General features: G+C 45.8%; 1 protein-coding gene across 5 annotated transcripts in view; it reads left to right on the top strand.

Moving 5' to 3' along the window:
* VTCN1 (V-set domain containing T cell activation inhibitor 1) overlaps positions 1-13,545 on the top strand; it is a 60,719-nt gene that overhangs the window by 21,069 nt on the left and 26,105 nt on the right. The window lies entirely within an intron of this gene.

The raw sequence follows: 13,545 nt of genomic DNA, 5'->3' as shown, positions 1-13,545 counted from the left end.
CTCACACCTGGAAGCAGCCCTCATGACCATTGTTGAACTACATTTCCAATTTCTGAAAAAGATAGTTCCTATCACTAGGGACCGTATTTCAGCACGGTGAAGCAGAATTTCATGTAAGGAATGTGTGAGCCCAAAAGTAGCTGAGGCAGGTCTTCATCCATTTAAAAAGGTGATTTTGCCAAGGTTAAGGATGTGCCCATGACACGGCCTCCAGAGGTCTTGATGACATGTGCCCAAGGTGGTTGGGGTACAGCTTGCTTTGGTACATTTCAGGAAGTCATAAGACATCAATCGATACATATAAGCTTTACTTTCGTTCAACCTAGAAGTGTGGGACAACTTGAAGTGGGGGTTGGGGGCTTCAGGGTATCAGTTAGATTTAAAAATTTTCTGACCTGCAATTGGTTGAAAGGGTTATTATCAACAGAAAGGAATTTCTAGGTTATGATAAAGGTTGTGGAGACAAAGGATTTATCATGCAGACGAATTCTGAGTAGCAGGAAAGGAAACCAACATCTTTAGTGCCTTTATAAGAAGCCTGGCACTATCCTCCCAATGCTACGTACATGCATCATGAAGAAGGGCAGCATGTGAAGCAGGGAGCTCTCTCCTTGGACTTGAAATATTCTTCCCTCAAGCTCAGAAATATGCTGTAAGTTTTAAAAAGGTGGTAGTACTGCCCACTGACACCCCCACCAACCAGCATAGAATCCGAAATAGAAAAAACACTGAGCTTTAAAACAAATAATAAACACACAAGGTTAAAAAAATTTTTTTAAGTCACTTCTTTCTAGTTTTCCTGATTGTAGATTTCCAGATAAGTTCATTGAATCTTAACTTTTCTCCCGGGTCCCTTTTCATGGTTGTGTTGGTCAGGGGTGGGAGAGACAGATTGCCACCCCCGCTTGGCTAATGCTGGAAGGACAAACTCAGTCACTCTCTTAGATAGCTCAGTGCTGCCCAGGCTTCAGGTGACTCTGGACAAGCCAAATAAATGTTTTCCATCTCTTAAGGTTCGATAGCTTGGACTGCTGGACAGCAAAGCTGGGGCAGGGAGAGTACCAGAAAGCAACACCCTCACTTGGTCTTCGTGCTGGGTAAAGAAGAAAATATATATTCCCTGAAATTGTGTATATATAAGCCAGTTATCATGCGGATTTGAGGCCTGAATTCTTAACACCTCCAGTCCCCAAAACCCCTGAAACCGAGATTTCATTTTGAAGGGCTCCTACTCGGCAGGGAGTCCTCAGCTTGAATGGCCTAGCTTTGTCTCTGGTATTTGGCACGGCCCTGAAGACAGAAGCCTTTGGTCTCTGGAATGCATAGCCAGTATGCTCAGCGCTCTCTTACTGATCTGGACTCATGTTTGCTTCGTTTTTAACCTCTGCGAATCTCCCTCATTTTTCTTGCTGGCAAAAATGCGTGTGTGGTTTTGTTGTTTTGTTTTGTTTATTTTCAGCATTTTAAGTATTTTTAGTAAGAATTTTTTTAAGGCTACTTAGCATACACTATTCTGGAAATTTAACTCTTCATTCCCTACAAAGTCCTTTCTCTTTTAGAGAAACACTTCTATTTTGTACCTTGTTAGTGGAGAGAAATGACCAGACGCACTCAAGCTTAAGAAGTATGCAAACACAGCTATTATGAATCAATTTCTTCTCTAGGTTCCCTTCTTGACCACAAACCAGTTCTTCCGTGTACAACCCTCCAAGGCATTTTGTTACAATTTGTAGCATCAGCAAGATTTCCCAAAACGACTTTTTTTAAAGACTGTTGAAAGAGAAAGAGAAATAATAATCTCTCCCATAAATGGTTTCTCGAAATTAAGAATGTGTTCGTTTCTCTTAGCAGCAGAGCATGGATATTTATTTATTCATGAATTCAACGTATTTTAAAGACTGTGTGCTCGATGCTCTGAGGGAAACAATCTGTAAGGTGGGGCATTTATTCAACAAGCATTTGGTAAGTTCCTCACATGTTCTAATAACTTGAAAAACAATAGGGACAAAGGCATGGAGGCAAGAAACAGCCTGGTATAGTCAGGGACCTAGAGTGGTTTAGAATGGATGGAGTGTGGAGGTGACGGGAGATGGGAGAAAGTAGTCACAGGTTTATGTAAACTCTTCTTGAGCTTATATTTTTGTCCAAACTTTGCAAACTTTCAGGTTTAGTATGCTTTCCTAGCTTTCTATGCATAAATCAATACTTTATATTTTAATCTTATTCTTTTTTCTTTAGAAAAGGGTATCAGAATGTATAGAAGGCCTAGAAAATGAAACCGATGTCTTATGAGTCGTAAGAGCTCCGCAGCCCATCTCTGGGTCAGTGTCAGGCCTGGGGCTTCCCTGAGTCAGGATCAGATTGGAGGCCGGAGGTGGGGTAGGTACAGGACACAGCACATAGCATCAGGCTGGGAGTCTCCACTGGGGGAGTGCTGAAATCTGTAGGAGAAAGCTAAGATCAGTGCCCTGGAAGTCAGGCTGGATCAGACAGAAAAAAAGACCAAGAAGCAGAATCTGAAATCACGAGGCAGACCCTGGGTTGAAGGCCAGCTCCAGGGAATAAGAAAACTATAGATTCCAGGCTGGAAGGCCAAGGAAACTTCCTTTGTGCCTGTTACAGAGGGTCAGGACCACAGAAGGGTTCTACTTAAGGATGCCTCCATCTTAGGACAGGGAGCATCTCCCCTGCCTTGGTTTTCAGAACACCCCTTGGTGTAGGCAGGCAGGGGTTGTTACGGTACAGAGCAGCCCCAGGGGCTGCAGCTGGGGAATTGCTCAGGCAAGCCAGACGTCAAGGGGTGGGTCTGGTAGCCTGATTTTTCACACGTAGATGCTCACGAGGTCTACACAGCTATACCTGCAGAACTGGGCCCAAGACTAAAATATGAGAACGTGGGTCCCAGGAATTTTGCATTGGAACTCCTGGTAGATCTTTTGGAAGGCAGAACAATACGTCCCCTGCTGATTTCTAGGATAGGGTCGTCTGCTTTTCACTGGGAAGACTTTCTGGCATTATAAAATAGAGAGTGGATGACAGAAGCCTTGGAGTCTACAAATACGACATTGTACATAGGTAAATCAGACTGCCTAAGACAGGTGCATGGGCTTTCGTAGAAAAAAGCTCTGAGGGTAGTAGATGTACTTGTTTCCAGCTTTATTAATGAACAAACAGTGAACTGACCCCAGAACTGGCTTTCTGAGCAGCAGCCAACCCAAATGCTTCTCTGAATCTCTTCAGTGACAGGCGCACGTTTCCTGAAGGCAAGAAAAGGAATGAAAAGTCAGAACAGTCACGGTGGCTTTAGGGTGTTAAAAAGGTAATCTAGATTACAGCTCACTCGCCCTGTCAGGCCATCCATCTGCCTGAGGCCCAGATCACGGTGACTGATGACCACAGTGACTGATGAGGAGGGTGGGCTAAACAGAAATGCTCCCCTCAGGGGGAGCCTGCCCTGTCCTTCCTCGTAGCCCTTTCAAGGACTAGCTCCCCACTCCCAGTTCCCATCTCAAATCCCAGTGCCACTCAAGCCCTTCCTCCTTTTCTTGTCGGGTTCAGCCTCCTGAGGTTCACCTGCCTTGCTACTCCCTTAAATCCATTTTAAAAAAAGAAGGGAGGGCATGCTCCAGGGCCACACTCAGGGAAGGAGTCAGAGCTGAGCTGAGCTCTGGTTGGGCCTACTTCTGATTACTGGTAAGAGGTGGAAGAGTGTCCTAAGCAGAGAGCAATGGGGCAGTGAACAGTCTGATGAGAATATAGGGCTTCCTAAAGGCAAAAGGGTTGGAAACATAGCTTGGAGCATTTGAGGATGGTCTTAAATTTTAGGGTCAGTTTGAACTTTCTCTTTTCTTTTCCATGACCACCAGGCAAGAACAGATGAACTTCCGTAAGCAACCAGGAGTGATTTAAATTTGGGGATTGTGAAAAGTAAAAATAAGAATTCACTTTTTTAAAATAAAGACAGGATCTCGCAATGTTGCCACACTGGTGTCCTACTCCTGGCCTCAAGCGATTCTCCCACCTTGGCCTCCCAGAGTGTCAGGACTACAGGGGTGAACCACTGGGCCCAGCGAAAAATTCACATTTATAGTTTTGAAATAACAGCTAACATTTACATTTTGCCAAGAATAGTTTTGCTTCTTTGGACCCTCGCAATAGCCCTCGGAAAAAGTCGTGTTGAATCTGGAGGCAGGTACAGGATGAATTGCAGTGCCGCTCAGCTGCTCACGACTCCCACCCTTGTGGAGCCCTCATTAGGAAATGCCAGCTTCTCTGTGGAGTGGATAAGGGGAGGGAAAAGGGACAGCAGCAGCTTCTTTTTATTTGATCCATTCCAGAACTGATGAGGCTGTCCCTGAGCAGTGTTCCTGCCCTTACCTATGGCAGGGCTGGAGGAGGAAAGGTGAGCAGAAGTGGAGAGACATGGGGAGGGCAAGGGGATGCCAAGATATGGTGGGGAGGAGTTGGTGAATGGGAGAGCAGCCAGGGCAACAGCGACCATGAAAAGAAGAGTTCATTAGCAGCCAGACGTCACCCAGGTGCTGCGAGCACCCCTGCAGTCTCTCTTAGCCTTCAGTTTGGAAGACACACAATTAGGCTGTTTTCATTTACACCCCACAGTCTGCTTATGGGACACTCAGCTTTTCTAACAGTACTGGTCCTTTGTGGGAGGGTCATAAAAGGTTTGGAGTGTGTTTGTTATTAGACACAAAGAGATCAGTTAGACTGCTGACGGAAGCTAGTGGAAGCGTTTTTTTCTCTGCAGTGAGAATGAGGAGGAACAGGAAATACAGGTATGATTAGGAAAAGGACTGGTGATGAACCTTGCATTGCCTTTTGTCTCGCTCTGCTTGTGCCAGTGGCAAACAGTGTGCACCAGGATGAGGAAATGCTGATGTGTTTTTGCGGCGATCAGGGCGCCGGTCTAAATAGGACAGGCTTAAGAATAAAACAGAATGGCCTGGCTGCAAACTCAAATATGGTTTAAAGAAAGGTGTCTGTTTGTTAACACTGTGAACATTTCCACCTGATATTCATGCCCCTTCCAGTTTTCCTTCCAGAGTCCCGGATGAAAGACACCTCCTGTGGGGACAGAATTTTTTTTCAATCTATGTAAGATCATAGGTGCTGTCCTTCCATCAGTTTACAACTGTACAAACGCAACCCTAGCAACTGATTTGAATCCCAATAATTATAAAACTCTTGATTTATATAAAATATGGCATAATGGCCGGGCGCGGTGGCTCACGCCTGTAATCCCAGCACTTTGGGAGGCTGAGGCGGGTGGATCACAAGGTCAAGAGATCGGGACCATCCTGGTCAACATGGTGAAACCCCGTCTCTACTAAAAATACAAAAAATTAGCTGGGCATGGTGGCGCGTGCCTGTAACCCCAGCTACTCGGGAGGCTGAGGCAGGAGAACTGCCTGAACCCAGGAGGCGGAGGTTGCGGTGAGCCGAGATCGCGCCATTGCACTCCAGCCTGGGTAACAAGAGCGAAACTCCGTCTCAAAAAAAAAAAAAAAAAAATATGGCATAATGATTAAGACCCAGGTTGTGGCATCTGAGACCTGAGTCTAATTCTGCTCTCTTTAATTCCCCGGGGTCAGTCCTCAGGGGAGTTACTTAACATTAGGCCTCATCTATAAAACAAAGAGAATAGTATGTATCTCCATAGGTCCTTGCGGAGATTAGATTAGATAGATGAGGCAAGGTACTCAAGCAAATGTTAGCCATCATTGTTACATTATCAACAGAGGTCTTAGGAGGCATGTGCAGGCAAAGCCAAGGTCAGAGCAAATCCCAGGGAATATCAGATTACAGAATCATATAATTATTTGAAAGCTTTCAAAATTGTTTGAAGCTTTATGTGACACTAGAAACTCTTCCCACCACTGTGTGTTGACCCAGCCCCTGCCTGCACATGCTATCGCAGGCCAGTCTCAGTGAGCTCTGTTGGGAAGTTTCTCCGTTATTTTGAGTCTAAATCTCGTCTCCTAGAACTTTCACTCAGTGGCTCTGTTTTTCCCTTCTTCCTCCAGAGTGATGGAGAACAGGCCAAACACCCTATTTCTTTTTCTTTTTTCTTTTCTTTTTTTGAGATGGGGTTTTGCTCTTGTTGCCCAGGCTGGAGTGCAATGGCACAATCTCGGCTCACCGCAACCTCAGCCTCCTGGGTTCAAGTGATTCTCCTGCCTCAGCCTCCTGAGTAGCTGGGAATACAAGCGTGCACCACCATGTCCAGCTATTTTGCATTTTTAGTACAGATGGGGTTTCTTCATGTTGGTCAGGCTGGTCTCGAACTCAGGAGGTCAGGAGTTCAAGACCAGCCTGGCCAACATGGCGAAATCCCATCTCTACTAAAAACACAAAAAATTAGTCGGGCATGGTGGCACATGCCTGTAATCCCAGCTACTCAGGAGGCTAAGACAGGAGAATTGCTTGAACCCAGGAAGTGGAGATTGCGGTGAGCCAAGATCATGACACTGCACTCCAGCCTGGGTGACAGAGCAAGACTCAAAAAAAAAGAGAGAGAGAAAAAGAAAGAAAGAGGGAAAGGAAGGAAGGAAGGAAGGAAGGAAGGAAGGAAGGAAGGAAGGAAGGAAGAAAGAAAGAAAGGGAAAGAAAACATTCAGCCAGATGTGGTGGCCTATGCCTGTAATCCCCACACTCTGGGAGAGGAAGATGGGAGGATTGCTTAAGGCTAGGAGTTTGACACCAGCTTGAGCAACATAGTGAGACCTTATTTCTACAATTTGTTTTTCAAAAATTAGCCAGGTGGCGTGCACCTGTGCTGTTGTTCACCTGTAGTTCCAGTTATTTTGGGGAGTGGGGTGGGTGGATTGTTTGAGTGTGAGAGCTCAAGGCTACAGTGACCCCTCATTGCACCACTGCACTGCACTCCAGCACAGGCCACAAAACAAGGCTGTCCCCGACTCCATCAAAAAAAAAAAAAAAGAAAGAAAGAAAAGAAAATACTCATTAGTGGCGGTGCTCTTCCCTGTGAGCACAGAGGCAATCTTGCAGTCTTTTTCAAAACAATATTCTAAGCCACCACTACCAGTCATCCAAATGATTGTTGGCACACAGGATGAAATCCATCTGCTGGACACGTTTCCCTAGTTTTATGGCGTTGCTACCCAGGTCACGATTTGATTCTAGGGCCTGCGCTTTGGAGGAATTCACTAAACTGTTGTGATTCTTGCAGATAGCTGGAAAGAAAAGAGGATGCCTCAATCTGATACTCAGCAGCAGCTGAGTCTCTTACATGCAGTTCCCTGAAATTCCTTTCCCAAATACAGAGCCTGGTCATCCACTGCCATGTTGATGCAGCAGGGGCTACCCAGAAAGGATGTCCCCTCTCTTCCACACACACCCATCAAGCCCCAAATCATAACTACTCCTCATTGCCAAGTTCTCCTCAAGCCTGCACTCACCATTCCTGATGCTTCTGCTCTCAGTTTCCTGGACCAAAGCTGGCCTTGACTTTACCAGTGTAAAGAGATACAGGAGAGGAGTAGAGGCCAGGAAACATACTCTACACCTTGAATTCTCCAGCAAGAAAAAAAAACTTGAGTAGACAATCTAAGCTTCTCAGAAACCTAAAACCTATGCTAATCAATATCCAGAAAATGCTTAGCTTTACCTCAAAGCTCAATGCTTTACTCCACATAGTATTTAAAATAATTCCTTTTCCTATTTATAGAAAAAGACTTTTTCCCCATAAAGAAATTTTGTTTCCCTCTTTTAATCTCTTTTTTTTTCCCCCCCTTAAGATGGAGTCTTGCTCTGTTGCCCAAGCTGGAGTGCAATGGCACAATCTCAGCTCACTGCAGACTCTGCCTTCTGGGTTCAAGCGATTCTCCTGCCTCAGCCTCCTGAGTAGGTGGGACTGTATGTGTGCACTAAGACGCTCAGCTAATTTTTGTATTTTTAGTAGAGACAGGTTTTCACCATGTTGGCCAGACTAGTCTCAAATTCCTGACCTCAAGTGCTCTGCCCGCCTCGGCCTCCCAAAGTGCTGGGATTACAGGCATGAGCCCCCGCACCCAGCCTTAATCTCCTCTTTGGATAGGCTGAAATAATGTCTTCAATTTCAGGGTTCTTTATAAACCTAGTCACTTCATTAGTTTGCGAACAATGTAATATGTTTGCTGCAACGTGATTTACTCAATATCAGGCGTGGTGTATTCCAATGAATCACACATTTGCAAAATTAATCTAGTCTTGAGAGTTTTAAACATTTATCAGTCACACAAGTGGAGCTAAACTGTTGATCTATAAGGAATGTGGTGTCTCCCAGTTCTGTTAGTATTTGAGAAAGAGGTAGAAACTCGAGAACACAGAAACCATTCGTGTTTGAATAAAACAAAGAGCGTTTTATGTTTTCCGCACTGAGGACTCTCTACACTGTGTAGCAGATCCAGAAATGTCTTGTTTTTAGAAAAGGAGCCCGAGGAGATATTCGGGGTGGGGATGAGAGGAGCCTTCCAAACCCGAGGCCTCCTGCCGCCTTTTCTAGAAGTACAGCATATAGTCGAGACCTCAGGTCATACCTCCTCAAATTGAAACCTGACTTTCTCACCTTCCAGCTGTGACAGCTTCACCTGCTACTTAAGCTAAGCCTCAGTTTCCCCACATGTAAAAACGTAATGAGAGTAGGACTTACCTCACGGGGTTGCTGTAGGTTTGAATGAGATACCGTATATTAAAGCATTGACACACATGCCATGCTCACGGACCTCTGATAAATGAAAGGCTGTCCTTAAGAGACAGGTGTCTCCGGCCGGGCGCGGTGGCTCACGCCTGTAATCCCAGCACTTTGGGAGGCCGAGGCGGGTGGATCACGAGGTCAAGAGATCGAGACCATCCTCGTCAACATGGTGAAACCCCGTCTCTACTAAAAATACAAAAAATTAGCTGGGCATGGTGGCGTGTGCCTGTAATCCCAGCTACTCAGGAGGCTGAGGCAGGAGAATTGCCTGAACCCAGGAGGCGGAGGTCGCGGTGAGCCGAGATCGCGCCATTGCACTCCAGCCTGGGTAACAAGATCGAAACTCCGTCTCAAAAAAAAAAAAAAAAAAAAAAAAAAAGGAGCCAGGTGTCTCTGTCCTGCGTATGTTTTGGTGTGTGACACGGTGACACAGCCTGTGCGCTGCAGTGTTCGTTTCTGTGGCATCCACGAGCTCATGCGTGGTTGAACCCGGGAATGATGGCGGTACAACACGGGAGTTGCGACGCTTCACATGCGCATTTTTCAAAGCGAGGAGGGTTGAAATAGCAGAATAGAATGAGGACATCAGCGGCAAAGGCTTAGCGTGGCTTTCAGTTCTGCTTTTATTTCATCAAGCACATTTGCTTTGAATGAACATCCGCACTTGGGGCTCCCTCTCCGGAGAAGTACAGCCCACCCTGGCATGTCCCAGGTGGCGCTTCCGCTGCACCCACCTTCACAGCAGCCACGCTGCTCGCGGCACCCAGACGCCAGAGTGTTCGTTTGATTGTATTTGCGCATTTTGTATATCCCCTGAGGTAGGGTCTGGACCTCCCGAGCGGCCCGCCTTGCCTGTCCGAGTTATCTCCCGAGGTACCCATAGTTGTTTCTGTTAGTCGGCTCATGGTAAAGTCGCGCAGGTTCCAGCAGTCTGCCTTTCACCCCGGTTCTTCCCATAACGCCTGTACCGTAATTGCAGAATGTGACAGAATGTGAGACCTTTCGGGAGTGCACGTGTTATGCTTTACCAGATGCGCAGATTCTTCCAAGTGCTGCAGAAGGCAGCAGCAGCAGCCGAGGCAGACACGTGGAGGGACCGAACCAGGCCCTCCTCGGGGAGCGGGGCGGATTTCCAGGCTGCAAAGCTGCTGCTTCCCCTGGAGGGCTCTGAGTCCTGCCGCTTCCGAAGGCACCTTCCCAGCCCACTGCTCGGAGCCCGGAAGAGCGCTGCTTAGTCCCTGACGCCCTGCACCCCCAGCGCGGCAGAAATTACCCCTTTCTTTGTGTTTCTGCCCTGGACAGGGTGTGTAGCAGCATGGGCCGGCTAAATATATTTCTGAATAAAGCCTTTCTTTCTCTTCACTTTCTTTGAAATTTGTTCATGGAAGTGTACTTTGATTCTCTCTGTTTCCCCTGAGTTTAAACTCTTCCTGCGTCCCTAGAGCTTCTGTGAAATTTTGTTCCTGTCTTTACTAAAGCCCTGACCGCGTTCTGTCTCAGTTCATTTCAAAGGTGTGTATTTGGGTGTCACCGCAATTTAACTAAAAGCTTCTTGAGGGCAGGGACTTTGTTTCCATTATTTCTACATTCCCTTCATATTGACTAGCACTATGTCTTTCACATGGTAAGTACTTAATAAATCTTTACTAAATGAGCAAGCCCTCCAAAAACATTGATTTTTATTTGGACCCTTTCATAATAAGTGGATACCGAAGTACACCGTGAATCCCAGCGCAGTGGTTAGGAGACAGAGTTTCGCATTAAAAATTTCCTGTAGCATAGTTACTGCAAATCATTGAGGGGGAAGCAAGATCAGAAAGCAATGTCAGAACACCCGAAGTGAAGTATTTTATTCATCTCTCTAAAAAGTTCATAAGCAACAGACAGGCATCATTTCATTCGTGCTCTGATAGTTCCTGCTTCTCCTTCCAAGGCTCTGGAAGTTGAATACTTTCTCAAGGGGATACTAGTTCAGAACAAACCTCAAGGCGATTCCTGCTCCAATACGGAATTTGGTGACAGATGACAGAGTTCTGTTTTCACAGCGAGGGAAACGTAGGCCTGGTGTGTTGGAGGGCTCGGGAGCTTTGACTGAAATGCACAACTTCCAATGTCTTCCTCTTCTTGGCCAGTGCCCAGGTGTCTGTTCAGTGTCACCGTTCAGGTCCCTTCCCATAAAAGTCCCATAAAAAGTTTATTTGAATAATAAACATACAACAATAGCTTATAGGTAAAATGTATGTATAGTAAAAGGCAGTGTATAAACGAATAGCCCTTTATGAATAATGCCACATTCATCATCTAATTTGATCCTGAAATGACCCTTTTGTATTAGCTTGCTGGTGCTGTGTAACAAATGGAACTGTATTATCTCACAGCGCTGCAGGCTGGAGGCCGGATGAACATGTCTGCAGGATGTGTTACTTATGAGACAGAATACGTTGTGTCTCTCTCCTAGCTTCTGGAGGATTGCTGGCAACTTTTGGTGTTCCTTGACTTGTGGATCTCTGCTTTTAACTTCACATGGTGTTCTCCATCCGTGTGTGTGTGTGTGTGTGTGTGTGTCTGTGTGTGTTCATCTGTGTCCAAATTCTTTCTATAAGGACACCGCCACCCATACTGGATTAGCAACTCACCCCTCCCCTACTCTAGAATGACCTTAACTAATTACATCTGCAATGTCTTTATTAGTAAGTACAGGCACACTCTGAGGTACTGGGGGTTAGGACTTCTGCATGTGAATGTCTGCGGGAGGGAGTACACATCACCTTTGTGATAGGTAAAGCAAGAATTACTCTTTTTCCCATTTTACAGAAAAAGAAAACCAGCCTCAGAGAGATGAAGTAACTTACCGAAAGTAAATGAAAACCCTAGGTCCCACGCAAGGTGGGTGCCTGGCTCGTAGTCAGAGACAGCTGGGTGGTGCGTCTTGCTATGACTTTGTGTAGCTGTTCTCACTCTCTTGGACCAGCAAGAACTGAGGCTGCACTGAGGTGTGGAAAAAGAGGAGCAGTGGCCAAATGTGCTCTCCCCTTGGAATCAACTGAGCAGATGCTCTATTATTTCAAGCTTCGCTTGCTGCCCTGTGGCTGCACCTCATGAGGGCTTGGCCTGCAGGGGAACTGTTGTTTCTGTCTGGTGGGCCCATTCCTGAGCCAAGGTGGGCAGGATACAATGAGCCTGTTCAGGGCAGAAAGTGCAGTATCTCGTGCTTCATTTTTCTCTCTGAAGCACCTGCCTCCCCGTGCCTTTCTTTTGTCCTGCCTATTGAGTAACATCAGCGTGGGCGTTGCGAGCGTGTGAATTGGCAGCTGTGTGAAAGGGCGGCTGAGGACGTCTGCCCGATGATGTATGTGCCAGGACAGGCGGCAATGGGCAAGCTTCCCAGAAACCACTTTGACCTGTGCCTTCTGCTCTGACTGAGTCACTCTCACCAGCTAAAGTGGGTGGCCCCCATGGAGTGCATGTTCTCCTTGGCAGAGAAAAGGGGCACTCCCCATTCGTGAGCTCCTACCCTTAGTACACTTGGGGGGAGTTGGGTACAGATTTAAGAGATGAATTCTAACCTCCGCTCTGCCACTTGCCAACTGTGGGACTCCAGGGAAGATGCTTAATCTCCCTGTGTCACTTGCTCATCTATAAAATGGAGACAATAAAATTTATTCTCCTCCTAAGGTGACTAAATGGATAATTGATTTAAGTTATAAATGCTGCTTGGAACAATATGTCTGCCATATAACTAGGACTTAGTATATGTAAGCAATACTTCCTTATTTGTTTATCTAGTTCCCCAGGTGTCATTTATTAATCTGTTCATTAAAAATCTGTGAGGAGCCACCAGTTAGAATGGCAATCATTAAAAAGTCAGGAAACAACAGATACTGGAGAGGATGTGGAGAAACAGGAACGCATTTACACTGTGGGTGGGAGTGTGAAGTAGTTCAACCATTGAGGAAGACAGCGTGCGATTCCTCAAGAATCTAGAACCAGAAACACCATTTGACCCAGTAATCCCATTACTAGGTATATACCCAAAGGATTATAAATCATTCTACTATAGAGACACATGCACATGTATGTTTATGGCAACACTATTTACAATAGCAAAGACTTAGAACCAACGAAAATGCCCATGAATGATAGACTGGATAAAGAAAATGTGGCACATATACACCATGAAGTACTATGCAGCCGTAAGAAAGAATGAGTTCATGTTCTTTGCAGGGGCATGGATTAAGCTGGAAACCATCAATCTCAGCAAACTTACACAGGAACAGAAAACCAAACATTGCATGTTTTCCCTCATAAATGAGAGTTAAACAATGAGAATACATATATACAGGGAGGAGAACATCACACACCTGGGCCTGTCAGGGGGTGGGGGGCAAGGAGAGGGAGAGCATAAGGACAAATACTTAATGCATGTGGGGCTTAAAACCTAGATGATGGGTTGATGGGTGCAGCAAACCATCATGGCACAATTATACCTATGCAACAAGCCTGCACGTTTGCACATGTATCCTAGAATTTAAAGTAAAATAAAATAAAATAAAAATTGGTGAGGATCATATCAAAACACAGTGATTGTGTTTGGATGATAGGATTACAGGTGATTTATTTGTCTAATTTTTTGCTTCTTTATATTTTCTAAACTTCCTGTAGTAAATATGTATTTTTTTTTTTTTTTGAGACGGAGTTTTGCTCTTGTTACCCAGGCTGGAGTGCAATGGCGCGATCTCGGCTCACCGCAACCTCCGCCTCCTGGGTTCAGGCAATTCTCCTGCCTCAGCCTCCTGAGTAGCTGGGATTACAGGCACGCGCCACCATGCCCA

The sequence above is a fragment of the Callithrix jacchus genome, chromosome 7, assembly GCF_049354715.1.
Source record: "Callithrix jacchus isolate 240 chromosome 7, calJac240_pri, whole genome shotgun sequence".
Lineage (NCBI taxonomy): Eukaryota > Metazoa > Chordata > Mammalia > Primates > Cebidae > Callithrix > Callithrix jacchus.
Note: the sequence above shows the minus strand (reverse complement) of the source record. Positions and strands in the feature narration are given on the sequence as shown.